The sequence below is a fragment of the Pleurodeles waltl genome, chromosome 12, assembly GCF_031143425.1.
Source record: "Pleurodeles waltl isolate 20211129_DDA chromosome 12, aPleWal1.hap1.20221129, whole genome shotgun sequence".
Lineage (NCBI taxonomy): Eukaryota > Metazoa > Chordata > Amphibia > Caudata > Salamandridae > Pleurodeles > Pleurodeles waltl.
The window spans coordinates 627972181-627991995 of NC_090451.1; the positions used below are offsets into that span (position 1 = coordinate 627972181).

At 42.9% G+C, this 19815-nt stretch overlaps 1 protein-coding gene across 2 annotated transcripts in view; it reads right to left on the reverse strand.

The window, feature by feature from the left end:
* TTC24 (tetratricopeptide repeat domain 24) overlaps positions 1 to 19815 on the reverse strand; it is a 115325-nt gene that overhangs the window by 55482 nt on the left and 40028 nt on the right. The window lies entirely within an intron of this gene.

Here is a 19815-nt window from a genome sequence, read left to right on the forward strand (position 1 = left end):
ATACAATAGCGTCTTGCTGCGATACGCATGCGCGAGCGCATGCAACGCAGGCTCGACCCTAAAAAGGAGACCGTCACAAAGGGAAAATGACAGGAAAAGAAAACAGACTTGGACGAGCTGGGTCAGGGAACGATGGGCCGGCGCTAGGCGTGGGCAGTGTCGGCAGCTGCCCAGGGCCCCGTGCCTGCTCACAATGGGCCTCGCACCGCTGTGCTAACTATCCAAAGACTCCAATGTTACAAGGCCCATGAGGCAGGCCCCCTCCCCTGAGCCTCACAGCAATGTTTCAACGATGGAGGCCCAGTGGAAGCGCCCCCTCCTCCGGGCCACGCTACGGAAAGATCTTCAAACCCCCGCCGGGTGTCATGGGCTGGGCTGGGAGTTCAGTTCCTTGAATGTCTTTCAGTCGCTCCCCTAAAGACATTTTCAGCTGAGTAAATTTAGATTTTTTGTATTTGTCAGCTTCCCCTGCTGGCCCCTCTATCTGATCTTAATCCCTTTGTATACATTATAACAGCGATTAGGCAGGCATTTACAGTGCTGTAAGGTGTGAAGTGTGTCCTGTCTGTGCGTGAATTAAACGTGGGGTAACCTGCAGGGCTCACACAGAGAATGACACTGCATCATTTTGAATGATGAGAAAGGTGGAAGAGCAGAGCATGGCCTTTGCAGGTGGATATAAAATGAGGGAACACACATGGTGGAAGGTGCGCGGAGGAGGGAGAACTGATAGTGAGAGAAAAGTAGTGGGGAGAGAGGCACAGAATCAGGGACAGAAAGTATAAGTAGCTGGAGAAAATGGAGGCAAGGGAAGAGGAGAGGTGGGTGTAACAGGCACAATTATTGAGGGAATGGAAGAAGCATTGAGAGAGGGCAGTACCTTAGCAAGGATTCTATGTGCCTAGATGCTATTAGGGTTGGAAAATACAGCAAGTATCAGTGCTCAATGCCTGTCAGGGCAGGTAGAGGGGACTACTGCACAATGCTCCTTCAGGGACGCAATTTTTAGAGATGCTAAAACTTACTACATTTAAAGGCTCCCAATGTGTGAATAAAAACCCTGTTTAAAATCTGTCTTTGGGTATTTATTTATTTCATTAAGCCTGATTCAAAATGCTCACATATTATCAGATTAGCGGAATGAGGCACACAGAGATTATGATAACGTTCGTAATAAATAATGCGATTGGGCACCGTTGAAACCCCTGACCCCAAGGTAATATTCCGTATATTTTGGGGGGATTTTCCCCACACACACTTACTAAAAGCTTTTAGATTCTTTTAACGGTTCCCAACCTTTGTACCAAATTGGAGCAGACAAATAAGGTAAACAATTAAATTGTTTGACCAAGATCACACAGCTTAGACCAATAGGAAGGCTGAGCTTACAAAACATGTCTCCTGGACAAACAATTTGGGTGGCAGGGACTCTGATGGCAAGGCCAACAGATGAAGAAAATGTCACCGTGTTTTTTTGGACCTGTTCATATTGATGAGTCAGTCTTCATTTTTTACTCATATTTGGTTAAAATGGCCAAGCTAGTTTTTTATTCTAGTTCCATGGCCAAAATGTACCACTCAGCCAAAGCCAGTGATGGTGTTTGCCAACTCTAGTGAATTGCCCATCTTGCTAGGGATCTTGTCAATGTGTTCTTTTTTCTTTAAAGCAGTCGCTACTTGTATTAAGCCAGTTTTAAGCTGTTTCAATATTTGAATGTAATGTATGTAATGGACAAAAGGCAGAAGTATATTGTGAGCCCTTTACTTAGAGTCTGGAGCAGTAGATGGTTAGTTGGCAGGATCCATGGTAGATACCATTGTTTACACTTGATGCTCCAGAATTTAAGACTATATTATTTAATTTGGATGAGTTCTCCCTTTTAGAAACTTGTCTCTCCAAACGTGGCAACAGCGAGCATTCAAAACTTACTCCAAGAGGTGGTGAAGGTACTGGACCTCATATACAGTATGCCACCTTATTCATACACTATACGCAGCTTATCAGTCATTCTGGTAATGTCTTTTAAAATGATCAGATTTAGAGAAGGTGGTTATGGAATGAAACACCACAAATTGCACTCTGTGAATAACTGTCTGCAAGTCCCCAACAAACATCTTACAATGTGTCCGTGTGCACAAAGTGTCCTGCGAAATGATAAGGGGAAATAAGCCAATCTGAAACCCTTAAATGCTGTGTGTGAAAGTGGCCAGACTCGGATAGGCAGGGAGCTGGAAAATCCAAAGTTGACCAATGGGCCTATGGCTGGGCCAGTTGGTGGGACAATGATCCTGTTATCCAAAAAGCTGTGCATTTAACTGAGGGGAGGTGCAATTTGGTTATCACATTTTTGGCTAAATATGAGTCAAGTGGCTTGGTTCTGGACCCTTTTCATTTTGGCAAGTGGCTTCTCTTTTTACAACTTTAAATCTCTGGCATTTCAGTAGCTTTATTTTGCACCTTGCTGGATTTCCTGTCCTTATAGGTGTGGACTGCACAGATTCTACTATAATAAGCCCCTCTTATTTTGTTGATTTAATGTACTACTTGCCCGTTTAGTGACTGGTTCAGTATAGCTTTGGATATGTTTTTTCCATTACCATCAAATTGTTGTACCTTTTTAGCCATCTTTTCTTTATATCCAAGTTAGTTCATCATTTTGGATCTATTAAAAAAGTTTAAGAGTAATTGCTGTGTTTAGGTGCTCCAAGTTGTAGCTGTGGTCTAGCATTTGTTGCTTCTACCTGCCAGTATATCAGTTAGCCCACCTGTGAGGGACATCTATGCCTTCTCCTCCTCTTATATCATGCAATCTGTGCTTTATATTCTTTGCTGCAACACTTGCAGTTCACCCACCTGATTCAGAATGTATCCCTTTGCATTGATCCCCGTGCCTGCTGAAAATCAAATGCTTTATCTTTAGGTCGCACTGACATAAAGTGAGGTTTGGGAAGTCACTTGCAGACCTGCTGGATAGCTCTGGGACAATCTGTCTTGGAATTTTAATCATGCACTGATCTGGAAACAATTAGTGAACATCACCACAATTATAGCAGTTTTGGAGGCCTAGCTTTTCCACCCAGTTTGATTAATGTCATACATTTCTACTTAATAGAGCTTTAAAATATATGTACATCTTTTACATGGATTATTAATTAAATGTTTAGACATTTTACTGGCCTAATTATAGTGACTGAAATGTATTTTTGCCTTGAACCGCTCATCCCACATGGTATATTGGTGTGGAAGGGCAAGGACAGATGGTAAGGCGTGTGACACCTCCACATCCATGCATGGTGACTAACAAAGATCAGAGAGGTGCTGTGAGAGGACACATAACAGTTTTCCATGAATCTCCTTAAATGCTAGAAGAAGGCTTAAAGCCTGTAGTAAGAAGCAGAACCCTCGGTTACAACTCAAAAGTTAAACTTAATGTACATATTGTTGGACATTTGCCATTTTTGCATGGTCACTATAGATTTTATTTGCCTTTTGCTGGACCTTTTATTTGCACTGGCTTTATAACTCTGTTCTGTTTACCGTTGCTTATTAGTAGTAAAGTGCCTGTGCCCCCACCCCTTTTAAAATGGTTGGACTGACATGCTCTGAAATTGTATTTTAACTTGCCTATTAAGTCCCTAGCATATGGTACAAAATGTACCCAGGTCATGAAAGCTAAATGCTACTATTAGACTGCAGCACTGTTTTGCTATTCACTATAGTGCTGCAGTGCACACATGGCTTCAGGACTACCATTGTAGCCTGACTGTTGCAGTGTAAAAACATAATTTTGTCATGTAAAAATAAACCCTTTTGATTGGTCAAAATATATATATTAAATATGAATAAGATAGCCCTTTTTAGGCCTTGTTACCCATAAGGAAGGGTGCAATGGTATTTAAAAGTAGGACAAGTAGATATTTAATGTTAACATGTCCTTACAACATTAGTTTTCAAACTTTTTAATGCCGAGCCCCACCAGTGGGAAAAAAAGTTTAATTATGCCCCCCTCAGGATTGTTCACACTTATTCTATTAAGTTGGCAATGTTTAAGTATGCCTAGACTTGTTTAAACATTGCAGATAAGTTCTGTTACCTTTTCAAAAATGTAATAAATGTTTTTCTGCTTAAACAAAACACTGCTATCTACATAATGCTTGTTTTACCCAGAGACTGGCACCCCCCCCTAGGATCATTTAAGGCCACCATAGGGGGGCCTTCCCCTTAGTTTGAAGACCTCTGCCTTACAGTGACTAGCATCCAAAAGCTATTGTTCTGTGGGAAGTCAAACTCTCCTATGTAGAAAACTGGAGTACAGATAAAAATCCAAACAATGTATCACAGTAACGGGACTAGAAAGAAAAATAATTAAACAACTGTTTTTTAATATTTATTACAAATCCAATTCAGTTGTGAAGCCAGCTTTTTAATAAATATTAAGGAAAAGTAACTTTTGGAAAGTTGTCCATATCTGCCTGAACTGTCAGGCTATTAAGCATAATCTGCTGACAGCTCTCAGCCAGTTTTTAGCATATGGAGTTGCCTCAGCCAGGAGATGCGAAATACCTTGAATGTAAAGGATTATGGCCCTAATGCAGATCAGGGAGTTTAATATTACCACCTCCCAGAGCGTCAGTATGGGGGAGAGGAAATTGCACTGCCATCTGAGAGGATTACTTCCCCCCACTTGAGCTGTTACGATCTACACAACATTTGGGGTTACTTATAGGGATTTGCCTCTGCCCAGAAGGCTCTCTGATGTCTCCCTTTACTGAATCCTGTCCCATTGAAATAGGGATAAAATGGCCATCATTAGAAGGAGATGTACTTTGACTAACAGGACTAATAGTGTGCTTTTTTAAGAGCTGCAACATGTTTGATCCAACAGACTTGATAAGCACTGGTTTACTTTTTAAAGCACCCTCACTCCTCTCAGCCCGCAGCACTTTGGGTCCTGAAGTCTACCACAGTGGGCAGTAGATACACAGGAAGTGTGAAGTGCTTAAAGTAGTGCAACAGTAATACTGCTCATGCACTTCCAAATGCAAGCCACAAACATACAGCCAGAGACCGCTGTCTCCGACTCTCCCATCTTTTCTGATTGTGGATCTCTGAAAATGTGGCAGAGATCTCTGCACACAAATGTGTTGTAGTAAATGCTGGAGAGGCAACAGTGAGTGACTAGAAAATGGGGAATACTTACTACAAAATGGCGAAGACTCACAGCCGAAACGTGTCTGAAGTTCTTTGAATAAAGGACTCACCAGACCCCGGTTGTTTCTTTTCCTTGGTTGTCATACAGCATGTGGGGCACCAAACACGGACCGAGCACCCGCCGTGTGTTTGGAGGCATTTTGGTGCCGATGAGACTTTATATATATATATACGCACACGTATACACTCACTTGAACACACACATATCTGTGTAATTATTAATATATATGAACAATATTTTTAACATAATAATAAACTTAATTGTAAAAACACTGCATCAAAATTTCCTAGCTTTTAAATTAATTAAATATATAGCTTTTTTTAATAATAGGTTACCGATAAATATTTCAAATTAATTTAAAATTATATTTTCAATTAGAACATATCTTTAAAAAAAAAATACAATTTAATCATTTTTCCTATACTTTTCTGTAAGGAGATTTCTACCTTGGTGTCGGAGGTTTCCATCTCGATGGTGGAGATCTCCGTTCCAGTGTGGACATGCCAGTCAACTCAGCAGAAAGTAAAATACTGTTGCAAAGTTACTTGTGATAACTTTATGGTCATAAATATCATTGCCAGAGGCTCCAAATCTTCACTGGAGGGGGCAAAGGCATGTAAGTGTACACCTACGAGTAAATCTTCAGTCAGAAATTGTGGAAAAAAGTGAAGAGTTACGCCTAGGTGCAGGAGTAACTATACCCTTGAGACTCCGGCCCTACGTTTCTGCCTGTCAGCAGAAATGTTAGAGGCTGTCATCTTGTCTGGGCATCTCAAATGGTCTCTATCTAGGGTCATCACTTTTCCTAGTCTGAAGATTGAAAATGATCCAAATAGAGACTACTCTCCTTTGCCCTTGGTGATACTTTACACCAGTGCTCCAAGCATCTTACTGGCTTAGTTTTTTAGGCACTTTGCACTGGCCAAGGTGCCATGCGTGGCAAGTGCCTATGCTTCACCCAAATACAGCTACAACGATACTCACAAAATATAACCCTCTGGTACCTCAACTGATCTCCTGCTCTACAAGAAGAAACAAGTTTTGTACATACAGCAAATTTATAGCATTTCTTCATGGGCAAAGACAAGACACATTGAAGATCACTTGGAAATCAGGAAAGGGTTAAAGACCTGTCTCTTCCTCAAAGCAGGTTTGCACTGTCTAAAAAACAGAAACACAAACAATACCAAACACTTTCCACATAATTTACTCTAACAGCCCACAACCATCCAACCAGAACCAACAATACCACAAAGCTCAAGCGTATTTTACTTCACCCCTTGTCATTCCATTACAGGCACTACATGTTCAGTGACATATGATAGGATAAGAGCATCACTCTGGTCATCAGGCATTTCTCCAAAACAGTTCCCAAAAAGACAGCACTGAAAACCAAAATGTTTCCACCAAAGCACAGCCTATGGTGTAACTTGGCACCCATCCGACTAATGCTTGTGGGCATTTCCTCAGGTGTAGGGCGTGCTATATAAAGGCAACAACATTATAATACAACACAATACAACTTTCTCCCTCTCTGCTGCTCATGCCCCTCCCAGAAACATTTTAGTCATTGTTTTCAAATGAGGAGAAGAGCAAGCTTACAAATAGTCTGCCTTTCAAGGTAGACTGGTTTCTTCCTGTCAGTATAAGACAAAGCGCAGTGAGCAAGATACAGAAACTGCGACAGCGCCCTGAATTATTGACACATCTATCTGATAGTGGCTCTGCCCTGCGAGGAGCACTTGGTAAGAATAAACACATTACTGTGGCATAGCATAATGCTATAATACAAATAACACACCAAATCCTCACCTTCTAGAAATCTATCTAATTAATCAACTTTAACACAAAGGGCTGAGTTTATAGAAATACCAGAGGATTAATTTACAGGTTACACACAGATCTCAAAAGCAATCTACCTTAAGAGCATAACAGATAATGTAATTCATAGTGCACATGATAATGTGAATAATTCAATCCTTGTTTATTTCAAAACCATATTTTCATACAACCGATCTACCAAACAAAAAACGCAATAAAACCTCTCACATTACAATTTCTTAGAGTTTGAGTCTGCAAAATCGAATGATAACAATAAAAATGTGAAAATATTCAACATCGCACATTTAAGGACAGTTCTGTAGATGATGGCTGAAAAGTAGACCTTACTATATAATACTTACTCATCAATTTAATGAGATGTCTTTCTCTGAGTTCACAAGTTGTTACATTATGAGAACAATTAAACAATATGATCAAACTAACGCTTATTTTTATCAGGCATTCTCTGTTTGTTAGACAAAATGATGCCTCATATTTCGCTTGATTCATTACATTAATATAGAAATTGACTGTACAAAATAAAAGATACCATTGGTACGCTGTTAGACATTTGGACAAAATATTGAGTTTTAAATACCGAGATATTGTAATATTGAGTTTAAAACATTGTGATACAAAAATATTATGATGGAGAAATATTGTTTAAAAGAATATCGATTTTTTTAGGCGAGTAATTTTGTTTTCAAGCATATCTGTGTTGTTAATATCGTTTTCAATAATGTTGTAAAAAATATGTTTTAAATTATTTTTATGTCTTATTGTTCATATATTAATTTTATATTTTAAATATTGTTTCTATAATTGTTGACAAGTTTTTTTAAAGTTTGCAATTTTAAGTGATTCATTAATTTTAATGTAATTGTTAATGGTAATTTATAGTGTTGCAGCAGGTTGTGAGGTTTTTATGGGTACATGGTGGGAAGTTAATTAAGTATAATTAATGAATATTTCATTATTAATTTATTCTTAAATATTTAATTATTAATTATGAAATTGCGTAGTTATGTTTTTTACTTATATATTAGGAGTGGATTGCTGGGTTTGTAGGGGACTAAGGGGGGACGCTAATTAAGTAGTATTTATTTATTGATTCATTAATAATGTATAATTGGTTATTAATTATATAAATTGTGTACTTTTATTTTTCCTTTCATATATTAAATGCAGGTTGTTGGTTTTTTAGGGGCATAGGGTGGAAAGTTAATTAAGTAATAATTGACTACTAATTATTTATTAATTTATTATTAATATTTAATTGGTTGTTAATTGTGTATATAGTGTGTGGGATGTTGGGTTTGTAGGGGTATAGTGTGGGAAGTCAATTAAATGATAAGTAACAATTATTTATCAATGTATTAATAATGATTTATTGATTTTTAATTATATCAATTGTGTAATATTTACATTTATTAAGTTATATAATAGATGTGGGCTGTTGTGTCTGTAGTGGCATAAGGTGGGGAGTTATTAAAGTAATAATGAATGACCAATTATTCATTGATTAATAATTATTTAATTGATTATTAAATATGTTAAGTGTGTTATACTTATTTGTTTTAGTTATATTTTAAGTGTGGGCTACTGGGATTGTGGGAGTACAGTGTGGGAACTTAAATAACACATTATTAACATTGTTTAATTCATAACTAATTACTACATTTTTTAATAATCATGTAAATTGTTTAATTGGTTTTACATTTTATAATTATAATTTTCCTGATAAGAGTTGCATATTTCTGGTCAGCTAATAGGTTTAATAAAAAATGTTATGTGTTTGAAGTGAAGTACTTTTCCTACTGTTGCACAAACTGGAGAGGGAATATTAAATTGACCTCCTCCAAAGTCCACTGCTTTCCCTACTGTTGCACCGACCGGCGTGGGAATAGTAAATTTTACCCCTCCAAAGTCCAACGCTTTTCCTTCTGTTGCACAGATTGGAGTTATAAATAGTAAATTTTACCCCTCCGAATTTTCCTGTCCTTTCCCTACTGTTTCACAGACTGGAGTGGAAATAGTAAATTTTACCTCTCCGAAGCTCAAAACATTCTCTATTGCTGCACAGGCTGGAGTGGGAAGAAAAATAATATGATATTTTTTCTGACAGTTTTGTGCTTACCGTTACACTCTGAGGAAGCATGAAAAAGGTAATGGTGAGTTAAAAGGTTGGTAGGTTTTTCTCCACTAGCCCTGCATCTGGTTTACTTCTCTTGGTGTTTTCTTGGAATAGTCGGTAATGCGTTACCAATCACACATAAGAGAAAGGGGGGAGTTAAGGATTCCACCCTATTTGAAGTCTGGCATGTAGTTTTCCCCTTTTTAAGTAACAGGCTCGACGGGTATTCAGAAGGAAAATGCTCATAGACAAACTTGGGATCCAAAACAGATTGGGCCTTTCCCTTTTATCAGGTCCAGGTGGATAGTTTAATCAGCAAGCGATATCCCTTTCACTTGATAGCTCTCACCATGCCTCCTTCCTGTTCACAACACCAACATAACTCTTTGGAAAAAAAAAAAAATACAGGACAGAAAGAAAATTGGTGAAGGAAAATAATGAGAGAAAATAAAAAGTCTCTGCAGTAATTTACTTCGGGGAATTTCGGGGAGACATGCTCTCGAGTTACTCACCAGGTGGCCAAGTCTCCTGAGGTGACGGAGGTTGAGATGTGAAAGCTGGTGGTGTCCACCAATTCTCCCTCCACTCCTCTAGCTCCTCGCTCAGTTCTCCTTCCTTGTCTGGTTGCGTCTTGCCCGCATCCGTTCGCTCTTTATCACGTTCGGGGTCAGCTGTTATCCTGTTGCTGGTTCCTTCAGTCCTCCTCTCTTCGATTTGCCTCTGACTTCAGTGCCTTCCTGGTATGCCCATCCGCCCCTTTTTTGTCCTTTGTTTTTTTTGTTGTCTGTGAACCTCCTACCTGTTCATGGAGAATAGAGCCCTTCCTTACTTTCGGTTGGTGGGTGGATGACATCAGCCCATTCCCCTCTCTAATGCTATGCTTCCTCTCTTCTTTTAACTGCTGTTGGCATGGGACCCGGATCTCCGAAGGAGCCTCGTTCTCCCTTGAGGGTAAGTCCAGGGGAGAGTTTGTCCCCTTTTTACAGGACAGATATTGAAACCAAAGGATAAAGAACTGAGATGAAATTACCTGAAGGAAAAAATGATCAGGAAAACGGGAAACTTATAAACCTATTAAATATCCAGTATCAAAAAGGCGATATGGTTTGTTCATCATGTAGATAAGGAGAACAAATGTATCCAAATACCCTAGAGCGGAGAACTTAAATTCCAATAAGAAAATACTAAAGACCTTAAAGTTAAGCTCAACCTAAGAGAGGCAACAGAGGAGATTTTATCTATATACAGAAATTCTCTTATTTGATCACAGGTATCTAACCTGTCAATATATAAGACTCCAAGAAAATAAGAAACAGATAATAAGATATATATAAATCTATTTTCTAATAACACTTTCCTAATTTCTTGAGGCATGCTGCAGATTCTCTGGGTTTGCCCATCCGAAGGATGAGACATTCCAGAAAAGCAGAAAGAATGGGTAAACCTATAGAACAAAACAAAGAAACCTAGGGATGGCAACCTTGATGATATTCAAAAATTAAACTGTCCCATTCTAATTTGTGGAAAATAAAGTTATACTTTATAAAAACCCTAGAGAGTATCTGCTGTTAGATCTGCCCTACTACACAACAGATCAACAGTTGAAGCATGCTATAGAAATATGAATTAGCACATTCAATATCATATCATATTTATAGTGGGACCGCCAACACGATTACTTGGAATACAATATAGATCTATCAATAAATGCACTCACATAACTAAGTTTAGAGGTAACAGAAAAAGTGTACACGCCATAGCAAGGATATTAATTTAGCAATAGCATAATGACCTTGTAGTTAGTCAATTATACTAGTTAATCAGACTATGGGTGAGGCCCTTCTGTTCACCCAGTGGATAATGTGGTGTCCACATTGCTTCCTATGACGACAATGCTAAAATTATTGTACTCATTACAAAAGATATTATAAAGAACTACATGACTTCTGTGGCTAACTGGGTCTTCCTTAACTCCCTCAAATTAAATGGTGACAAGAATGCTGTCTTGATCTTTGGCAATCAGTCTTCATTCTGGTCCACACTTGTTGGCTTATGGAGCTAGATTGGGTGCCAGTGAGCTCATACCGAACCTTGGGTGTCCTGATTGGCGCCAAACTCCCTTTCACCTCAAACATCCCAAAAACTGTCTCCACTTGTTTCTTTATTCTCCATCTTCTACTGAAAACTCTTTCTTTACTTTCCATAACATCTCACAAAACATTGGTACATGCACTAGTCTCTTCTTGGCTTGATCTTAACAACTTTCTCTATATTGGCCTTCCTTGTTATCTGGGTAACCGGCTACAAATAGTCCAGAATGCCATGGCCAAGATATTACTGGACATTCCAGCTCCATAAAACAATATTTGCAGGTGCGTCACGGGCTTCCTGTACAAAAATGTTCCTGTTTTACACCCTCTGCATCACTCATCAGGCACTTCACTTCAGAGACTCTTTAACATTTGGCAAAACTTTTCTTGGCATAATCTATCTCGTACTTTATTATACTTCTCATTGAACTCATCAAATGTACCTCACATCAAAATTTGTAGGCAAGTCGGCAGATCCTTCACCTTCCTTGCTGCCAAAGCATGGAACATTCTGCACCTTTCTGTCAGGATCCTATATGACCACTCTGTTCAGGAAGCATGTAAAAACTTGGCTTTTCCAAAATTAATCATTCTCTGGGATCCTTCAGTGCCCGAACGCCTTCATATATTTTCTAGATTCACTAGACCTAGATCAATTTATAACAAGGTTTTCTGTTGATGACTGAAACATAAGTGATTTTCATTATGCCTGAGATCCACAGGGAAATCGTTCCAGGTTGAAGTCTCATGAGTGGTATTGAGATGATCAACCATGCTCAATTGACGAACATGAGAGATTGTGAGAAAGCCTGCCTTAGCTGATCTGAGGCCTATGGAAATAAAATAGTGCATAAACATTGCACATATAAAGAGAGAATCTTTGTGGTAAAAAATCCAATGAACAATACACAAGGATTTTAAAAGGATCCATTAACTGATTGACAGACAACAACGAGGTCTTAAATTAGATGAAATCTGAGATGATTTACGTAGGCCCACAACACGCCGGGCTGCAGAATTTTGGATGACTGAGACAAATAAAGGGGCAGTCCCCAAAAAAGGGAAGTTCAGTAGATTAGATTGCAATTTCCTGGTAGTTGATGGAAGTAAAGGAATAACCTTATTAGAGCTTTTTCAACAGTAGAAAGCAGGAAGAGGTCCTTCTGTTCACATGTCATGAACCCAAGGCAAGAGTCCAAGGCCACTCTCAAATTCAAGCACTAGTCACGTGTGTGGTTAAAGTCCCCAGATCTGCTGGCCACAGAACATCAGACTAATATGAAGACTTGCTGCCAAATATCAGTTTTCTTTTTTGTTAAAATTTATGCAGATGGAATTAGCAACCATCCAACCTGCAGTATATTTTAGACAGCCTTTACAATAATTCTGAGCAAGGGTGGTCTCCTCAGTTACTCTGGTTACTTACAGGCTGCCATCTGCATGTGCAGAGAGAACTTCATCCAAAAACATTTAACCAATCACGCTAGGAGGGGTTGGACCGACTGCCAACCACTGTAGCACCTCACAAGTCAAGGGTTGTGTATCTGACTTGAAGGTAAGTTAAGCATGAACAAGCAGAATAAAATTATCGAACCCAGTCCTGGACAAGGTGTCTAACACCAACCTCAAGAAGATGGCATGAGAGACCATATCAACAGTCAATGACATATCAAATGGAACAAAAACAGCCAGGGCCTTCATCGTCCAGCATAAGGCTAAAATCGTTATGACCTAAGCGCAGTAGTGCCTCTGTGGCATGAAAACATGCTTGAGCAGGCTCAAGAAACTCATGTCTCTCAATAAAGGCAGACTGCTGCACATTTGCAATACTTTGTGCAAGATCTGCAGGAAAGGGGAAGAGAAAATAAAGGACTGTACTGTATAGGTCTGGCCGGAAAATGAGAAAATCATTCTTGTTCAGTCACCACTAAAAAACGTCACGCTTAGATTAATCAGGTCAATAAATGTGCCCGCCGCCAAAGGAAGGTGGATGGCCATGTCATTAGCAGGGGGATGTTAACCCCTTCTGTGCCGCGGACGTAGTGGTTATGTCCCGCGGCACAGTGCTGCTGTGCCGAGGACGTAACCACTACGTCCTCGGCACACAGCCCAGAGGGAGCGCTCTCGCTCCCTCTGTGTGCTTCCCCCCCACCCCACAAAGTCAGGGATGGAAGGGGAAGCCCTTCCCCTTCCACCCCCGACCCCCCCCCCCCCCATAATGACGTCAGCGTGCGATCGCGCACTGACTTCATTATGGGATCCTCGCCGCACAGGAAGCCATTTGCTTCCTGTGCGGCGACGAGTGAAGAGGTGAGTTCCTCTTCCCGGTGGGTGGGGGGTTGGGGCTAAAGAGGCACCGGGGAAAAGGAAAGGCTTTTCCTTTTCCCCGGTGTCTCTTTGAGCATTCCTGCTGCCCGATCGCATTGCGATCGGGCAGCAGGAATGCCCACTAGACACCAGGGATTTGTTTTTTTTTGTTGTACTTTCTGTTTCTGGCTTGCGGGGAGCGGCCCCTTGGGCAAGGGTCGCTCCCCTTTAGGGGGCAATTACTTAGGCCATTTCTGCCCCCCTTGGGGGCAGAAAACACTAGATCACCAGGGATTTATATTGTTATGTGCATTTATGTGTGGGGGGGTGCCCCCTTGGGCAAGGGGCGCCCCCCCAAAGGGGCAGAGAACTGTTGGCCTTTTCTGCCCCCCTTGGGGGCAGATCGGCCTATTTTTTTTAGGTCCATTTGCCCCCAAGGGGGGCAGAAGCCACTTAGGCACCAGGGATTGTGTGTGTAGTGGATGGGGGGCCGCCCCCTTGTGCAAGGGTCGCTCCCCTTTGGGGGGCCTGTCTTTTAGGGCCATTTCTGCCCCCCTTGAGGGCAGATTGGCTACTTTTTAGCCAGATCTGCCCCCAAGGGGGGCAGAAAACACTAGATCACCAGGGTTTTTTATTTTTATGTGTATTTATGTGGGGGGGGTGCCCCCTTGGGCAAGGGGCGCCCCCCCCCAAGGGGGCAGAGAACTGTTGGCCTTTCCTCCCCCCCTTGGGGGCCAATTGGCCTATTTTTTTTAGGTCCATCTGCCCCCAAGGGGGGCAGAAGCCACTTAGGCACCAGGGATTGTGTGTGTAGTGGATGGGGGGCGCCCCCTTGGGCAAGGGTCGCTCCCCTTTGGGGGGCATGTCTTTTAGGGCCATTTCTGCCCCCCTTGAGGGCAGATCAGCCTATTATTTTTAGGCTGATCTGCCCCAAGGGGGGCAGAAACCACTAGAACGCCAGGGATTTTATTTTAATGTGTTTATTTTTGTGGGGGGCGTCCCCTTGGGCACGGGGCACCCCCCCAAGGGGGGCATTGACCTGTTGCCCATTTCTACACCCCCTGGGGGCAGATGGGCCTATTTTCTTAGGCCCACCTGCCCCCAAGGGGGGAAGAAGCCACTTAGACACCAGGGATAGTGTGTGTGTGTGTTAGTGGATGGGGGGGGCCTTGGGCAAGGGTCGCCCCCCACTTTGGGGGCACATGTACCCAGGCCATTTCTGCACCCCTTGGAGACAGATCAGCCTATTATTTTTAGGCTGGTCTGCCCCCAAGGGGGGCAGAAACCACTAGAACGCCAGGGATTTTTTTAAATTTGTTTATTTTTGTGGGGGGGCGTCCCCTTGGTTACGGGGCGCCCCCCCCAAGGGGGGCATTGACCTGTTGCCCATTTCTACACCCCCTGGGGGCAGATGGGCCTATTTTGTTAGGCCCACCTGCCCCCAAGGGGGGCAGAAGCCACTTAGACACCAGGGATAGTGTGTGTTAGTGGATGGGGGGGGCCTTGGGCAAGGGTCGCCCCCCACTTTGGGGGCACATGTACCCAGGCCATTTCTGCACCCCTTGGAGACAGATCAGCCTATTATTTTTAGGCTGGTCTGCCCCCAAGGGGGGCAGAAACCACTAGAACGCCAGGGATTTTTTTTTATTTGTTTATTTTTGTGGGGGGGCGTCCCCTTGGTCACGGGGCACCCCCCCAAGGGAGGCATTGACCTGTTGGCCATTTCTACACCCCCTGGGGGCAGATGGGCCTATTTTGTTAGGCCCACCTGCCCCCAAGGTGGGCAGAAGCCACTTAGACACCAGGGATAGTGTGTGTGTGTGTGTGTTAGTGGATGGGGGGGGCCTTGGGCAAGGGTCGCCCCCCACTTTGGGGGCACATGTACCCAGGCCATTTCTGCACCCCTTGGAGACAGATCAGCCTATTATTTTTAGGCTGGTCTGCCCCCAAGGGGGGCAGAAACCACTAGAACGCCAGGGATTTTTTTTTATTTGTTTATTTTTGTGGGGGGGGCGTCCCCTTGGTCACGGGGCACCCCCCCAAGGGAGGCATTGACCTGTTGGCCATTTCTACACCCCCTGGGTGCAGATGGGCCTATTTTGTTAGGCCCACCTGCCCCCAAGGGGGGCAGAAGCCACTTAGACACCAGGGATAGTGTGTGTGTGTGTAAGTGGATGGGGGGGCCTTGGGCAAGGGTCGCCCCCCACTTTGGGGGCACATGTACCCAGGCCATTTCTGCACCCCTTGGAGACAGATCAGCCTATTATTTTTAGGCTGGTCTGCCCCCAAGGGGGGCAGAAACCACTAGAACGCCAGGGATTTTTTTTTATTTGTTTATTTTTGTGGGGGAGCGTCCCCTTGGTCACGGGGCGCCCCCCCCCCAAGGGGGGCATTGACCTGTTGCCCATTTCTACACCCCCTGGGGGCAGATGGGACTATTTTGTTAGGCCCGCCTGCCCCCAAGGGGGGCAGAAGCCACTTAGACACCAGGGATAGTGTGTGTGTGTGTGTTAGTGGATGGGGGGGGGCTTGGCCAAGGGTCGCCCCCCACTTTGGGGGCATATGTACCCAGGCCATTTCTGCACCCCTTGGAGACAGATCAGCCTATTATTTTTAGGCAGAAACCACTAGTACGCCAGGGATTTTTTTTTATTTGTTTATTTTTGTGGGGGGGGCGTCCCCTTGGTCACGGGGCGCCCCCCCCCAAGGGGGGCATTGACCTGTTGCCCATTTCTACACCCCCTGGGGGCAGATGGGCCTATTTTGTTAGGCGCACCTGCCCCCAAGGGGGGTAGAAGCCACTTAGGCACCAGGGATAGTGTTGTGTGTGTTTTTTTTTTGTTTGAGGGCTGTCCCCTTTGGCAAGGGTCGCTCTCCATGGGGACACACTACTAAAGGTATTTTCTGGCTTCCTTGGGGTAGACAGGCCTATTTTATTAGTAGGCCCATCTGCCCCTATGGCAGAATCCACTTAGGCACCAATTTCTAAATGTTTGATGGTGGGGTGTTTGTCAACTGAAGAAGTCTTTGCATTTGTGATAAAAAATGTTTTCCTCCTTTTTGTTCTAGTTCAAAGCTTTTGCTTTATTTGCTGTGGCTCCTTGCGGTTTTGGCGGTGGTTGACCTGCAGTTTGCACAGTTGCATGTTTTAGGTAAGTAAAAACAATTTACTCCAAAGGAGTATTGTTGCCATGCATGAATGACATGTTTGTAGGGGGTGTACTAAATGCAGGATTGTGTGTGAAATTGTCCTTAGGTTTGTGCCCAATGATATTTGTTTTGTCTTATTTCTAATTTGCCTTTCTTTCTTTCTTTTTAGTGGGATATCATTGGTGATTGTTGTGTAGTTGCTGGTGAATCAAGCTTTTTCAGGCAAGTGAGCGGTATAGTTTTTGAGTTTATAACTCTTACTAACAAAGCTACACTTTGTTACTTGTCTTACACAGTGCTGGTTGTTGGTGGTGAATTTGTCCAGTTAATTTTAGCAGGAGAGATCATGGCTAGCCGCAGGATGACCGCTCAGCAGGTGGTTGGTATGCTTTTTGAGTCACATTCTGATCATGACTATGAGACGGACTCTGCATCTGAGGCAGAGGAGGAAGTCAGAGATTCTGGCAGTGATGTTTCTGTTGGAGGGGAATCTTCTGATGATGAAGCCACACTCAGTGCAGATGAAGGGCCTGTTTTAGAGGAGGACATTGATGTGCCAATAGTGCAGCAACCTGGGGCTGAAAGGTTTCCCGTTATAAGACCTGATGTCTGGGTTGCCCCAAACATGGAGCAGCCAGAGTTGCCTGCCTTTACTGGTCTCCCGGGGTGTAACGCCAATACAGAGAACTTTATGCCTATCAATTTCTTTGAGTTATTCATGGATGATGTGTTTTTGGAAGAGATTGTTGAGCAGACTAATTTGTATGCGGAGCAGCATTTGAGGGACAACGCTGCTAGACTTAGGCCACACTCTAGAGCTGCCCAGTGGATTCCCACAAATTTGGAGGAGTTAAAAAAGTTTTGGGGTTTGACTTTTTTGATGGGGTTGATAAGGAAGCCGTCACTGGCTTCTTATTGGTCTACTAGTCCCTTGATGGCAACAGCTATATTTCCAGCGACCATGAGTCGTAATCGGTATTTGCTTCTTCTTAGGATGCTGCATTTTGTTGACAATGCATTAGCCTTGCCACGACATCACCCAGATTCTGACCGTCTTTTTAAGATTAGGCCTGTCCTTGATCATTTTGTAGATCGGTTTTCGGAGGTCTATGTTCCAGGCAAAGAGTTAAGTGTGGACGAGTCTTTGGTCCTCTTCAAGGGTCGTTTGGTTTTTAGGCAGTACATTCCTAGCAAAAGGGCACAATATGGAATTAAATTGTATATGCTGTCTGAAAGTAGGACAGGATATGTGTATAGTTTCCGTGTGTACACTGGTAGGGATTCCAATATTGACCCCCCTGGTTGTCCTCCCACTTTTGGAGTTACTGAGAAAATTGTGTGGGATCTTGGTAGACGACTGTTCAACAAAGGTCACCATTTGTATGTAGATAACTTCTACACTGGTGTGCAATTGTTCAAGGAATTGTTTAGAGTGGACACAGTTGCTTGTGGCACAATCCGTTCTAACCGGAAAGGCTATCCAAGGGAGCTTGTCTGTAAAAAACTTGAGAGAGGACAGTGCTGTGCCTTGCGGAACGAGGAGCTGCTAGCTTTGAAATTTTCAGACAAGAGGGATGTCTACATGCTAAGTACCATCCATGATGAGAGTACTTCCCCTGTGACTGTTTGGGGCCAGGTTGCTGAAGTGCGCAAACCTGTGTGCATTTTAGATTATAATAAGCACATGGGAGGTGTAGATAGAGTTGACCAGAGGTTGGAACCTTATACTGCTATTCGTAAGTCTTATGTTTGGTATAAGAAGTTAGCACTTCACCTCTTCCACTTAGCAACCTTCAATGCTTTTATTGTGTTTAGGGATAGGTCTCCAGAGTCAAAGATGACATTTGTGAAATTTCAGGAGTCAGTGATAGAGAGCCTTATTGTGGTGGAACAGGCCAGAGTTCCTAGAGAAGCAGTGGTGGAGGATGTGGCTAGATTGAAAGATCGCCACTTTGCTGAGCACATTCCTCCCACACCCAAAAAAGACTTTCCAGCTAAGAAATGTAGAGTGTGTTTTCGAAGAGGTATCCGGAGGGAGACTCGAATGTACTGCCCAGATTGTCCTTCAAAGCCTGGGCTGTGTGTCGGTGCTTGTTTTAAGAATTACCACACCCAGAAGAATTTCTGGGAACAACCATGAGTGTAAACTCATGTCTGTTTTGTATTTTCATGTGTTTAGTTTCATGGTTAGCATTTCTGTCATGTTCTTAGTTAGAGCTTTTGTGTTTGTAGTTTTGTAATTCTTTCTACTTAGTTAGGGGTTCCTCTGATAAAAAAAAAAAAAAAAAAAAAATGATGCCATTGTGGGTGGAGTGGGGCTTGGCTGAGAGTGTACATATTGACTTGCTGTTGGCTACTGCAACACACTGCCAGCCAAACACCAGTCCACACACTCCCATCAGCTGTTGTGATTGTTGTATCAGGCATGTGGGCGTATGTAAGTGATGGGCCCTTGAGTGGCGCTGTCTGTCGATGTGAGTGTTGTAATGTGCTGGGCCCGTGGCTGGCGGTGTGAATGGCCTTGTGTGTGTCATGTATGAAAGTTGTGTGAATGGACTGTAAAGCGGTTGGTGCCTTGTCGCGGCTTTACAGCTCACGAGCTGTGAGTCATTGGTTCAGTTTTTTTCCTTTCAGTTACTAACAGTGCATTTCATTTTTGTGAAAGCTCTTGTTAGTAAAATTTGATCCACTGAACCATCACTCACCCTCGTGCCAAATCCAACCAGTATGTGTGGTAAAAATGACAAAACCTGCTCCGCTGTAATCAGGCGTCGCAGCACACCTGTGACATGCTAGGTGCCTCAGGTGGGACCCCGAAGATGAAGCATGCCACCAACTTGGTTGGTGGGTGAGGGGTCTTTTTCACATAACCTAACTGTGTTTCTTTTCAAAATGTTAGTGTTTGGCACATCACGGACGTATGTGGGCACATCAAAACGATATATTACAAAACTACCTGTGTTTGGGGGGGAGAGGGCACCTATGTTTTTGGTCCTGTGTGCGGCCTTCATCTAGGGAAACCTACCAAACCCAGACATTTTTTAAAACTAGACACCCCAAGGAGTCCAGGGAGGTGTGGCTTGCGTGGATCCCCCAACAT